Source organism: Lepus europaeus, chromosome 16 (genome assembly GCF_033115175.1).
Source record: "Lepus europaeus isolate LE1 chromosome 16, mLepTim1.pri, whole genome shotgun sequence".
Classification (NCBI taxonomy): domain Eukaryota; kingdom Metazoa; phylum Chordata; class Mammalia; order Lagomorpha; family Leporidae; genus Lepus; species Lepus europaeus.
This window is the reverse complement of record NC_084842.1, coordinates 16,022,617-16,036,635: the sequence shown is the minus strand read 5'-3', so window position 1 is coordinate 16,036,635 and position 14,019 is coordinate 16,022,617. Positions and strand designations below refer to the sequence as shown.

Genomic DNA, 14,019 nt, shown 5'->3' with positions numbered 1-14,019 from the left:
GCCCTCAGATGCAACATTCCACTTCGAGACCATCAGAATTTACATAACAATCTTGGCCAAAGCCAAGAGTTATACAGAGTGAAGCAGAGTTACGCAGTTCTGCCAAGCTATTGAACTGCGTCGTTTACTGAATTTCCCTGTAGGCCATGGAAAGTGTCCAGAAAGAGACACTCCACTTCAAAGACAACTGACTCTGAAGAAGTTTCTTAAATAAAATGACTAGTAATAAGAATAGCTTTTAAAAATAGGCTTTATTTTTTAGGAAAAGTATTGTTTTAATTTGTGTTTGTGCATTTATTGTTGCTATTGTTAATAGTGTCACAATTTCTTCATGTTACCCCCTTTTTACTACAGTTTGAAAATAACTGTTGGGCCATGAATCAGTTTTATGGTTGGAATATAAGATAGAAGAACTTTATCTGTTTTATGAGAGATTAAACATGTACTTCCCTCCATTCTTGAGCTTGGGTAATAGATGATGTGTAATGTACGTCTGGCTACTTTATGAAAAGAGTAAAAGAAAATTAGTATCAGGCCAGCGCTGTGGCTCACTAAGCTAATCCTCAGCCTGCGGCACCGGAACCCCAGGTTCTAGTCCCGGTTGGGGCGCCAATTCTGTCCTGGTTGCTCCTCTTCCAGTCCAGCTCTCTGCTGTGGCCCAGGAAGGCAGTGGAGGATGGCCCAAGTGCTTGGGACCTGCACCCGCATGGGAGACCAGGAAGAAGCACCTGGCTCCTGGCTTCAGATCAGCACAGCGCCGGCCATGATGGCCATTTGGGGGGTGAACCAATGGAAGGAAGACCTTTCTCTCTGTCTCTCTTTCTCTCACTGTCTATCTCTGCCTGTCAAAAAAAAAAAAAAAGACTAAAAAGAAAAAAGAAAATTGGTGTCATACAAGAGGCATTCTTTTTACCATAAACTAAAATTTCATATTTAACATTAGGTAGAAATATGAAATTCTAAGAATATCCACTTCTAACATCAAGCTATAATAAACTAGCCTTCTGTTCCATTGCCTTGTTTTTATAGAATTCTTACTTCCATTTCAGAATTATTTAAAGTTACACTGGACTTGCTGCTATGAAATTTATTTAAAATGATTAAGAACTACCATAAATATAGAGGAGGAGGTGTTATGTGTAAGGTGTCTGGATTTCTAAGAGTCTGTTTTTCAATGGGATTTCTTTTATATTTATTGTTAGAATGGAACAATGAGTATTCTGGATTGTTCATTAATTCTATGTATATGTCATACTGAAAATTCTGCATCAAAATTAATTCCTGAGATTTATTTCACAGAAATAGACAAAAATTAAAAGGTAGGCTGTCCAGAATGAGCATTTAGCCTAGTGATTATGATGCTCATATCCTACACTGTAGGACTTGGGTTTGATTTCTGCCTCTGTCTTCTGACTCCAGCTTGTAGCCCATGCAGACTCTGGCAGGCAGCAGCAATGGCTGAAATAATTAGGCTCCTGTAACCTACCTGAAAAACTTGGCAGCTCTTGTACTATCCTAAAAACACACTAGAATAGAAAGAGCCCTATTGCTTTATAAAAGGAATTTCATCAATTTCCCCCTCAAATTCTGTTTTGAAACAATCTTCTATTGCCTTTTATATGAACATCTTCTGCAAAGAACCCATGAGCAGTTACACAATTATCTGTAAAGTACTTGGATCCACTGTAGAACAATGGCCTGACGAGTGCCTGGGGACGAGTCCTGACTCTGCTTCTGAGCCGGCTTCCTGCTCACGCACCTGGGAGGCAGCAGATGATGGTCCAAGTGCGTGGGTTCCTGTCACCCAAGTGGGAGCCCTGGGCAGAGTTCTTGACTCCTGGCCTCAGCATGTTCTTGAAGAGCGAGCCAGCAGATGGAAGTATGGTCACTCTGCCTTTCAAATTAAAAAAAATACATTTAAAACAGGAAAAAAAAATCTATCTTTGTTGTCTTCCATGGTTTGAATTGTTCTAGCTTAATGAATAAAGGCTTGTTACATGAAAGATTTTAAAGTTGACTCTCAAACCTCAGGGGTTTTTTGTTACTATTTTTCCTGAAAATATTTATGGGTAGATATGTTGATTTCATAATCATTAATCACAGTTATAAAGAAAGAGACAAAGCCCCAGATAACAAGGAAACTAATATTTTGTTTGTAAAACATACCACTGGAGGCACAAGGACAGTCTAGCATTTTGTGTACACTAACCAAGAGTATTGTAAGAGTGTAAATGATATGGTTTTAATTTAGTCTACACTCCAAACCCTACCCCCACCACAGAAGCTCCTCTTTCCTTTTAAATGGAGAATTCTAATAACGATGATGAGTCCCACAGTCATCGGGCAAGTTGGGACCACACTAGACATAACGGCTTTGAGTATAATTCCAAAAGGAATTTGGGGATATATTGGCATTTGTATCTGAATGTGCTATACAGTAAAGTTGCAAAATAACCCTTTTATTAGAGACATCAAAGATAGCATGATTAATCTTCAATATGTGTAGTTGCTACAGGGTTAAAAAAAAAAAAAAGATATGTCCTATTCCAGTTTAAGATAGCAATAATAACTCCAGTTCCACACATTGAATACATCCCTGGTCCTTCAGGCATTACTACTAACACAGAGATGAGATAGATGAGGGAAGACTCTCATGGAAGGTCTGGACCTAAGGCCAGGAGAAGTGACGTGCAGCCCAAGATAGCTGCTGCTTTCAGAACAAATCCTGCTCGAAGGCTACAAGAGGTTGCCAAAATAAAGCTTCGTGTCTGTGGGGCTGTGATCATCTCTAGATGACTTTTAGAAAGAAAAGGTTAGGATACCACAATCGATTTGATGTGTTAGCTGCTTTTACTGATGATTCCAAAAATTCCGTGGTCGGTCTGAGCTGTTGTTGAAGAAGAAACATCTCTCAACAAAACTTCCAAAACAGTTATTTCTACTGCAGTCCACTCGAGAAGTACTTACATACAGTTAATTTATATTCTCACTTGACATGACAGAAGCAAACACTGATTTTTTTCTGATACTCACTGGTCAACAGCATTGTCCTCCTTAAAAAAAAAAATGTTTCAAAGTTGAGAAACAGTGAGGTAATAGCATTGTGTAATAATTTAGATTTTAGGTGATTATTTCCTGAGTGTTATTAAAGTGTAAGACATTTAAAAGCAGTATCTTACTTTTTTTTTTCACTCAACGAGATATGAGCTAATCTACATTGTTCTTGAAATTACCAACTTCTTAGTCATTGCGCTCTTAAGAACTGTAAATTGCCACTCACAATGTTTCTATGACCCTGTGTCTAAACTTAGTCAAATCAGAGACCCTGGCAGTGGTCTTTTGAAACTTTATAGAAGTTCTATAAATTTTAGCCAAGTAATAATTACAGAGAAAAATATGTTTTGCCCATGTAATAATAATATCAGGAACAGAAAGGACAAACATTTGTGGAGTTCACACTACATGGCAGTACTATTCTGTATGTGTAAGATATACTTCTTTGAATCCTAACCCCAGCCTTTGAGGTAGAAGCTATTCTAATCTATATTCATAAATGAGAAAACCGGGATTCAGAACGGCTAACTCAAGTTGCCCTAGAAAAGGATGGGTACCCACGTCTTCAGTGCTGCTAACATTGCTTTACAGAGAGATTCCCAGGCTAACCACTTGCTCAGAACTGAAATGAGTTGTTTTGAGATGTCTTTATACCATAAACAAAATACAGTGGTTCCCCTCTATCTTTGCGAGATATGTTGCAAAACTCCCAGATAATACCTGAGATTGTAGACAATATTTGATCCTGTGTTATGTTTTTTCCTATACATACATAACTTTGATAAAGCTTAATTTCCAAATTAGGCACAATAAGAGTTAACAACAGCTAGGGCCAGCACCTTGGCTCACTTGGTTAATCCTCCGACTGCAGCGCCGGCATCCCATATGCACCAGGTTCTAGTCCGGGTTGCCCCTCTTCCAGTCCAGCTCTCTGCTGTGACCTGGGAAGGCAGTGAAGGATGGCCCGAGTCCTTGGGCCCTGCACCCGCATGGGAGACCAGGAGGAAGCACCTGGCTCCTGGCTTTGGATCGGCATGCCTCCAGCCATAGTGACCATTTGAGGGGTGAACCAATGGAAGGAAGACCTTTCTCTCTGTCTCTCTCTTTCACTGTATAACTCTGTCAAATAAAAAAAAGAGCTAACAACAGCAAATAATAATAGAAAAGAATAATTCTGTCTCTTTCTCTCACTGTCCACTCTGCCTGTCAAAAAAAAAAAAAGAATTGTAACAATACACAATACTGTAGTAAGTTACATGGATTTGGTCTCTCTCACTCTCTTGGCCTCTCTGGTAAGGTTTCTCTCTCTCTCTCTCTCTCTCTCTCTCTCTCTCTCTCTCACTTTCTATCAAAATATATTGTTGGATTACACTCACTCTTCTTCTGGTGACGATATAAAATGATACAGCACCTATGTGAGAAGATGAAATGAGGTGAAGGGCATGGGCACCGTGACTTGGTGCTAGGCTACTGTTGACCTTCTCCATATATTACTGGGAATCCATTCTGATAGCTGATGAAGTTTTGTGCCTTCCCACTCTGTGTGCCCAAGAGATGAATCATCCCTTTGTCCAGCATATCCCTGCCATATGTTCTACCCACCCATCAGTCACTTATCAGCTGTGTCGGTTATCAGGAAAACTGTAAGAGTATCACAGGACTTGTGTTTATGTAACCCTCACAACAGCATGTAATTCAAAACCTATGAATTGTTCATTTCTTAAATTTTCCATTTAGCATTTTTGGACCATAATTGATCACTTGTAATGGAAACTATGAAAAGTGGAAGAGCCAATAAGCAAGGATCATTGTTTAACTAATGTTTTAATACTGAAAGTGCACAAAGAACAGCTTTGCTGAACATTAAAGGACAGAGGCTGGCTCATCAGAGCATGGTGTAGGTTATATACATTCAACTTCAATTTCTAAACCAACCATTTGCCACATACTTTATAAATGTGTCTGTATATGTGTGTCATGTGCATTTGTGTGTGTATGTGTATATATATAGGTCATATATATGTGCATGTATGTCTATTTATTTACATATATGTTCTGTGATGTTATGCATATCCAAATATTTACATAGCTTTACAAACAATCTTTAACTACATAGTTAAAGTTTTAATGACACCAAATTAGTAATTTTAATCCTTATGTAGCCACATAATTATTATTCATGATAAATTATATATATATATATATATTTAATAATGCCAGCCTTATCTCTTCTGTAAGGATATTCAAGTATTATAGGAACAGAAATCTATGGAAAAAACTAATTAAAATTTTGACATTTTGTCTTGCTTTACTAATTATGGGACAACAGAAGTGAGAAAAGTTCATTATACTTCTCAGCTTAATGAAATATTACACAAAGAAATACTGCAAATATGTTTATGATCTATACTCTAGCTTCAAGTATAGGACACAACTACAGTTCTATCAGTATAAGAAATGAATAATCAGTCTTATGTAACTGGAAAGGAAAATGGGAGGCACAAAAAGACAGACTGACTTTGGCTTTTAAGAATCTAACGCTGACCCTGAAATGCCAAGATACAACAACAACAACAGCAACAGATTACACCAGCAAGCCACCACTTCACCACATTAAGAATTCTGAAACAGGCAATAGGTTTGTCCCCATCCCCTCATTCAATCTGAAATATCTTTCTGTTTTTCAGGCTTTTTGGTCGTAGGCAGTTCAAGGCTTGCCCACTGCATAGGTTCAGCTTTTCTCATGGTGATTTCAATCTTTGTTGCAGTCAGTTACATAACTTCGTTTTACATCAATCACACCCCATAATTTCACATTTTGATGAAATTCCTTCTCTCTTTCAAATACAATGTGAACATTTAACAATGTACTATTTGCTTCTACTCGACTAAGTTCTGGAAGTGAATTTTTAGCATATACTGAAATGGTGACTTCACCTCCAGTCTGATGCCAGTCGTGTCTACATGGAACAACTTTTTTACCATCATCCTTTTTAGTCCACAAGTGTTTTCCTGTCATACAGCCCTCCTGGGCTAAGAATGTATTAAAGTCAGAGGTTTTTCTTCTACAACAGCTCCAGTATTTCATCCCTTCATGAAAAATAGGTACTCCAGAATGATATACACAGACTTCTTCTAGACTCTCTTGACCCTGGTATGTCTTTGAAGACCCTCCATTTTTACATGAGGTTCCAATCTTAATTTCATCATTGTCTTCTTTCTTCTCTTCTTCAATCCCTGATGACAGTTTAAGTTTATCAAGTGGTTGTTTTAGGGAGGCAGATATTTTTAATTCCAAATTTGTCATTGGTTCATCTGGACTTGGCCTTTTTATTGTTTCTACCGGTTTAGGGGCTTGAATGATATGCTCCTGAAATTTGGGTTTCAATTCAGATAGTTCTTTCTTTTCTGTAGTCTTCACTTCAGGCTTGACTGGTTCAGGCGGCTTCTCATTATTATGCCTACCTTTTGTACAGCCTACAAGGCATTGGAGTTATTCTCAGGATCGAAGCGCTGGCCGCAGCCCCGGTTGTAGCACAGCAGAGCCATTTTCTTTGCTCGGCGCTCCAGGTGAAGCCCAAACACCAGGAACCGCAAGAGGGTGCGTTTCCAAGTCCATGATAAATTATATTTAAAATATTGCAGAAGTATATTGCAGAGTATAAACATAGAAAACATAAAGAGAGATTTGTGTGGTAGTGTCTGCATAAGGGTTAGGAGACTGGAGCTTTGGAAGGATCTGAGAGAGAATATTAGAGGAGAAAGCTTATAAGGTAGAACAGAGTATAGCGGGCAGCATTTACAAACAATAATCAACCTGTTAATTGTTACTTCGGAAAAAGGACCTCCATGTTTGGCTGCTTAAAGTTTTTTTTTTTTTAACTTTTATTTAATTAATATAAATTTCCAAAGTACAGCTTATGGATTACAATGGCTTCCCCACCCCCATAACTTCCCTCCCACCTGCCAACCCTCCCCTCACCTGCTCCCTCTCCCATTCCATTCACATCAAGATTCATTTTCAATTCTCTTTATATACAGAAGATCAATTTAGTATACATTAAATAAAGATTTCAACAGTTTGCACCCACACAGAAACACAAAGTGAAAAATACTGTTTGAGTACTAGTTATAGCATTAAATCACAATGTACAGCACATTAAGGACGGAGATCCTACATGAGGAGTAAGTGCACAGTGACTTAACAAATTGACACTCTTGTTTATGGTGTCAGTAATCACCCTAGGCTCTTGTCATGAGTTGCCGAGGCTATGGAAGCCTTTTGAGTTCACGACTCTGATCATATTTGGACAAGGTCATAGTCAAAGTGGAAGTTCTCTCCTCCCTTCAGAGAAAGGTACCTCCTTCTTTGATGACCTGTGCTTTCCACTGGGATCTCACTCGCAGAGATCTTTCATTTAGGTCATTTTTTGTTTTCCAGAGTGTCTTGGCTTTCCATGTGTGAAATATTCTCATGGGCTTTTCTGACTGCTTAAAGTTAAAATTATAAAGCAAAGAAAATATTGTTTTGTTTACAGTTATTTATTGAGATTCTCATAGACATGCTGACTGATCACATAACCTTGCTCCATGATGAATTTGCCCAAAAAACTGGAAAAAGAATACTTCCCCAGGAGTTCATGGACAGATTTAGAAAGGTCCCTGAAACCTCTGAAACTTTTATTATAAATTACGTATACCTGTCACATTTACACATTTAAGTTATGTGTGTTTTTGCACATTTCTGGGAAGACTGTCAACAGCTCCACCAAATTCTCAAAAGACTGCGACAAAACCGTAAAGAAATGCTACATTTAGTGTTTTTATGGCTCAATTAGTTAGCTGGTGAAGGACTTTGTATTGAACATGCTGATATCTTTGCTCCAAATAAAAAGACACTTCAGGAGCATTGATGGGAATTACTTTATTTGGGTGTATTTCCTAATGGAGCGTGTCACACAGTTCCCTCTGTGATCAGTGAGCCTGTAGTTCACTTGTCACTTATAGCAGAGCTGATTCTGCTACTCAAGTATACAACATCATTTGCGGTTGTTCTGATTATGCTGCATGTCAATAAAAATAAAACTGATCCAAGATAGCAAAGAAAAATCACCAGGAATTCCCCATAATAGTTTCAGTGTAACCCAGTTTCTGTGTCTAAACGCAGCCCCTCATGGTATGACTGTGAAGCTGAAGTCATCGTGCTTTTGATAGATTAATGGTGAAGGTTAAAGCAGAAAAAAGCATGTGGAGTCTTGAGTCCAAATCACCTAATTTAAAGTATCATTTAAAATCCAATTCATATGCAAAAATTTAGTAATAGCTATATTTTCTTTTACTGAGTTATTATTTAATATATTTTACATAAATAGCATTGAAAACAACATAGGGATAAAGCATTGTCTTTTTTTGCAAATAGGAACTGTAAACAGTCTTTTTCTCTGAAATTTGGAGGGAAAATCCAAGGAAATATATAAAATTGACAAGAATTTAAATAGTATTTTTTAAAAGATTTTATTTATTTGAAAGATAGAGTGACAGAGAGAGACAGAGACCCAGAAACAGAGACAGAGATCTCCAAATGGTCACAATGGCTAGGGCTGGGCCAGGCCAAAGCCAGGAGCTAAGAACTCTATCTGGGCCTCCTAAGTAGGTGGCAGGAGCCCCAAGCAATTGGGCCAACTTCCACTGTCTTCCTAGCAGATTAGCAGGGAACTGGATCAGAAGCAAAGCTGCTAGGACTTGATTGCAGAGATTGGAGGGCACTCCAGTGTGGGAGGTTGGCATCCCAAGCTGTGGCTTACCCCACCGTGCCACAATGCCAGATCCCTTAAATCATATTGAAAATGTCACAAATATTACTAATTTTCATATCCCAAGAAAATAGTCAATATAGTAAGGGGGAAAAATGACACACAGAATTTTTAAGGAAAGTTCAGTCAACTTCTTCTGAAACATCAAAAGAATGATTTAGTATAGTTTACAGTTAACAAATTCAAAAAATGTAATGGTCTTTGAAAAATGCCTTTTATTGTAATGCTTTGAATGTGCCAATTTTATTTTGACATAGCTAAGCAATAATATTAAAGTATGTGGATTTTAAAAAACTATTTGCCTCTGTTCACCAAGGCCCTTGTTTATGAGAAAGAAAAGGCAAAATTTATAGCTTTTTCAAAGGAAAAGCTGAATCACCAGGGAATTGGAAAGAAATTTTCTAAAAAGGACATCACTTAATGATTATTATAATGAAATTTCTTAGAATTCCACAATTTAAAAAAAAAAAAAGATGATTCTGTTTGCTTATTCTGAATTTTGAAATAGAAAGTATGTCATTCATTAACTTCGGTTCTTGAAAAATAGAAACATTTTCCACAACCACTTGCTTTTATATTTAAAATAAATCCAAAATCCTTTCATTTCTTGTGTTTTAAGATACTGACATCTGTTTTCAATCTATTTACACATTAACTCATGACTGTCCTGTTTAGGACGGGTTATTCTATCTCCACAATGACCTTGATATACACATCCTTTCACTTTGAATTTAGAAGTTTCATTTTATTACATATGACTTGTATTCAAATATACCAGCCCTTAATACTAAATTAAGAACATGTAACACCTCAATAATTTTTGGAGTTGGCAAACATGTTTTTCTCCTTTGTGTTTAAGAATCTGGTCAATTAGGTGTCTGGAATAGAATTCCTAAAACCAAGGAAAATGGGAACACATGTGAACGATGGCACAGTTAGAATTGCCTAGATGGCATTAGCACAAGAAACAATACGGAAAAACATCTACAACCTAAGATGCAGTCATATGAATAGTACTTTACATGTTATCATCATTACAATGAGAAAAATTTAGTTTTTCCATGCACTGTTGTGACTTCTTAAAGCCAGCTCCTATTTTCATCCAAAAGAAATAAAGACTTCCAGTTATTTCTGGGCAATATAAAATGGCAAGCCAACAGCATCCCACATCACAGCAACCAAGAGCATAATTCATAGCACTGAGCAGTAATAATAACCGGTAAGCCCTTTGCACAGAGTCCTCACTTTCTTCATTTCAAACCCAGTTGTCTCAAAGCTCTAATTACACATGCAATATGTTCCCATATTTTCCTGCTCTCATGCTAACAGACCAATAATTAATTCTGTCCCTGGCATTTGATGGTCTCTGTGCTCGTTTCTTAAAGACAGTTGAAATGTTTAACCAGGAAGTCTATGTGCGTATTCAATACCAGTTAGACTGAGTTTACAAAGAAGGTCTTCTTGATTACAGTTTTGAGCTGCGTCTACCACATAACAGATTTCTAACTAAAAAAAAAAAAGAGAGAGAGAGAGAAAATGGAAAATATCAACCAACCATTTGAATATCCTGAAAATCACACACTACAAAAATCTCTACGGAAGGACACTATTCCTTAACCTCATGGTGTCCTACCACACCTTCACTTGTAAATATGTAAATTCATGACTGTTCTGAGTAGTGAATGTTTTATATGCAGGTCTTTTTAGAAAAAAATTGATAATTTATACTCTTTAGGTTGGTGTTGTGCTGCTGCTTTGTGGTGAGTCTCTGGTCTTCTTAAAAAAATTATTTTATTTATTTGAAATAGAAAGAAAGAGATAGAGACAGAGAGAGAGATAGAGATAGAGACAGAGAGAGAGATAGAGATAGAGATAGAGACAGAGAGAGAGAGAGAGAGGGCTTTCATCTGCTGGTTCACTCTCCAAATGGCTGCAACAGCAGGGGCTGAGCCAGGCTGAAGCCAGGAGCCTGAAACTCCCTCCCAGTCTCCCATGTGTGCAGCAGGGACCAGAGCACTTGGGCCATCTTCTGCTGCTTTCCCAGGCACATTAGCAGAGAGCTTGATGGGATGTGGAGAAACTGAAACTGAAATCAACACTCATATGGGATGCAGGTATCACAGGCAGAGGCTTACCCTGCTACACTGCAACACAGGCCCCTGGCACTCCGGGCTTTCTACTGTTAACAACTTGATGTCACCCAGGTGACTTCCTGGTTTTGATTCCTTTCAAGGAAAATCATTTGATGTTCATGAAATCAGCTCTAGTTGTTTCCTGTTTACTGAAGATTGCTTTATCCATTTTCTGCTGCTGATGTATTGTAGGTTCATTTTGAAGGCCCCATTTTTGTATAAATAGCAGTCTACTGAATAGGCATTTACCAGATTAGAACTGATGTGCAATGCATAGATACGTAAACAAAAGCAGTAATAACCAAGTAAACCAGTGCCATTCATACTGTACACACCAAGGCAACCCCAGAAATGCCTTCCTCCACCTGCTCCAGCCAGACTGACTTACATTGATCTTGTTTACAAATTGTTTTCTGAATAAGATTTCCTTTGATCAATCCATATACAAATTTTGTTAGAATCTTAGACTAAATAACTTAGAGAGGAAAATGTTGAAGAAGTCTTTTGCGAGTCCAGGTAGCCACTGGACCTATGTCTACTTCACTTCCAAGAACACCTTCATGAAGTTGTCCCACAGAACTCCCCTCTGAGGCCATTGCTTTCCTTCCTTATTGCTTCCTCCCTGAGTCCTGAGCCTGGAGGGACAATAAGAAACAAAACTGTGATAGAGAGAAGTCCAGAGCAGAAAAACACATCATAGCCCAGGTCTTGGTTTCACAGCATAGGCCAGGTCTTGGTTTTTCCATCCCAAATCATTTAGGATTTGAAGAGAAACAAATTCAATGCTTCAGAATACTAGGTCATAGAATATTTGTCATTTTTTACTTTGTTTCTATTGTGGATTAAAATCAGAATTTTGAATAATCATAATAGCTGAACACTTCAAATTAGCAGAATTTTCATGTACACATATTTCCTAAGCAAGTATTACTCAAGTATTTAATTTTACATTTGCTATTTTATGGATAAATCAGAACTGTGCTATCATCCCCTCACTTGTAATTCATTTGTAGTTTTCCTTTTTGTATTAAATCCAATACTATATTTGTATATATAACACAAAGATGAACAATTCTACATACATTTTTGTCTACATTTCTAATATTCTCTTGAGTAGTTTTATAAACCAAAAAGGTATTCCGTATTTGTAAAAGGGCATTTCTTTTTTAAAAATATTTATTTATTTATTTGAAAGTCAGAGTAACACAGAGAGAGAGAAAAAGAGAGAGAGAGAGAGAGAGGTCTTCCATCCAATGGTTCACTCCCCAGTTGGCCACAACGGCTGGAGCTGCACCGATCCGAAGACAGGAGCCAGGAGATTCTTCCAGGACTCCCATGTGGGTGCAGGGGCCCAAGGACTTGGGGCATCTTCCACTGCTTTCCCAGGCCTTAGCAGAGAGCTGGATCAAAAGTGGAGCCGGGACTTGAACCAGTGCCCATATGGGATGCCGGCACTGCGGGCGGTGGCTTTACCCGCTATGCCACAGTGCCAGTGCCAGGACTTTTCTTTATTGCTGATAATGCCAACTTTCTCTTAGTAGATAATTGAACACCTTATCTGAATCAAAAGTAAAGGGCAAAATTGTCAGCACTATGTCTGGTTCTTGTTAAAAATTTATTTATTTTTTGAAAGGCAGATAGAGAGATGAACAGACAGAGAGAGAGGTCTTCCATCTGTAACTTCACTCTCCAAATGACCGCAACTTCCAAGGTTGAGCCAATCTGAAGCCAGGAGTCTAGAACTTCAACTGGGTCTCCCACAAGGAAGGCAGGGGCCCAAGCACTTGGGCCATCTGCTGCTGATTTCCCAGGCACATCAGCAGGCAGCTGGATTGGAAGCCAAGCCGCTGGACTCAAACTGGCACTCTGATAAGGGATGCCAGCATCACAGCCAGAGGCTTAACCCACTGCTCCACATCACTGGCTCCTCTTTGGCTATTTAGTTAATATATTTATGACTTTGAACTTAAAATGTAGCTAAAGTCTAACACTATTTATCTTATGGACATTAATGTTATGTAAACCCCAATTTTTTCCAAACCTATAAAAATCCTTCAATAGGATCAGTGTTGCAGTGCAATGGGCTTAACTGCTGCTTGCAATGCTGGTATTCCATATGGGCACTGGTTCAAATCCCAGCTGCTCTACTTTCAATTCACCTCCTGCTGTGCACCTAGGCTGGCAGTTATAGGTGGCAGAAGTGCTTAGGCCCTTGCCATCCATGTGGGAGACCAAGATGGAATTCCTGGCTCTTGACCCAGCCCCAGCCATTGCAACCATTTAGGGGGTGAGCCAGGAGATGGATGATCTCTCTCTCTCTCTCTCTCTCTCTCTCTTTCTGTAACTGCCTTTCAAATATGTAATTTTTTATTTTGAAAGAAAAAACTTTTCACGTCTATGCGTGAGCCACTGTGCTAGCCATTGGAGTAAAATTTAAGAAAAAAGTTGGGGGTGGAAGGTGCGGAATGACATGAGTGGAATCCCTGGAATAACAACCCTGAACCAAGAATTGCCTGGAGAAGGCTTACTGAGGGGTGCTCTCAAGAGATAGGCATGCATGGACATACAGATGGCAGAAATGAGCAGAGAGCAGAGCTGTGGGGAACTGCAGTGCTGTGACAGCTAAGCCTCAGCCAATCGATGGGCACTTTGCAGCATGGGTGGCCTTTCAGAGTTGTCAGAAATGGAGGCCCTCCACATCTCTGCACCTGCCAATCATTGGCCAGAGACTCTCCTAGAAAGAAATGTGACCTTGGATGAGGCAATTCCTTGAGGCCAAAGGACTTTCCTTGTGAAGGAAGCAGCCACAGCCATGGAACTGTGAGGTTACTTCAGAGTTTGTAGGAAATCAGAATTAAAAGAATAAGTTTATTTTGGTACAAGAAAAAATTTTGAAATCATGACGTTTTTTCATAATATATATTTTCCATCAATTTTTTAAGACCCTTCACCATGCTAAATATAATGGCATCAGGTGAAAAAGGATTCTCTTTTCTTATAGTCCTTTTTTCACTTTGCTT

The 14,019-nt window shown here is 38.5% G+C and overlaps 1 protein-coding gene and 1 pseudogene across 2 annotated transcripts in view; one reads left to right on the top strand and one right to left on the bottom strand.

Annotated features, from left to right (window-relative positions):
• The window catches only part of DLC1 (DLC1 Rho GTPase activating protein), a 432,547-nt gene that overhangs the window by 120,045 nt on the left and 298,483 nt on the right, over positions 1-14,019 (top strand). The gene's annotated exons all lie outside the window — the stretch shown is intronic.
• LOC133774987 (cysteine and histidine-rich domain-containing protein 1-like) lies at positions 5,332-6,659 on the bottom strand (annotated as a pseudogene).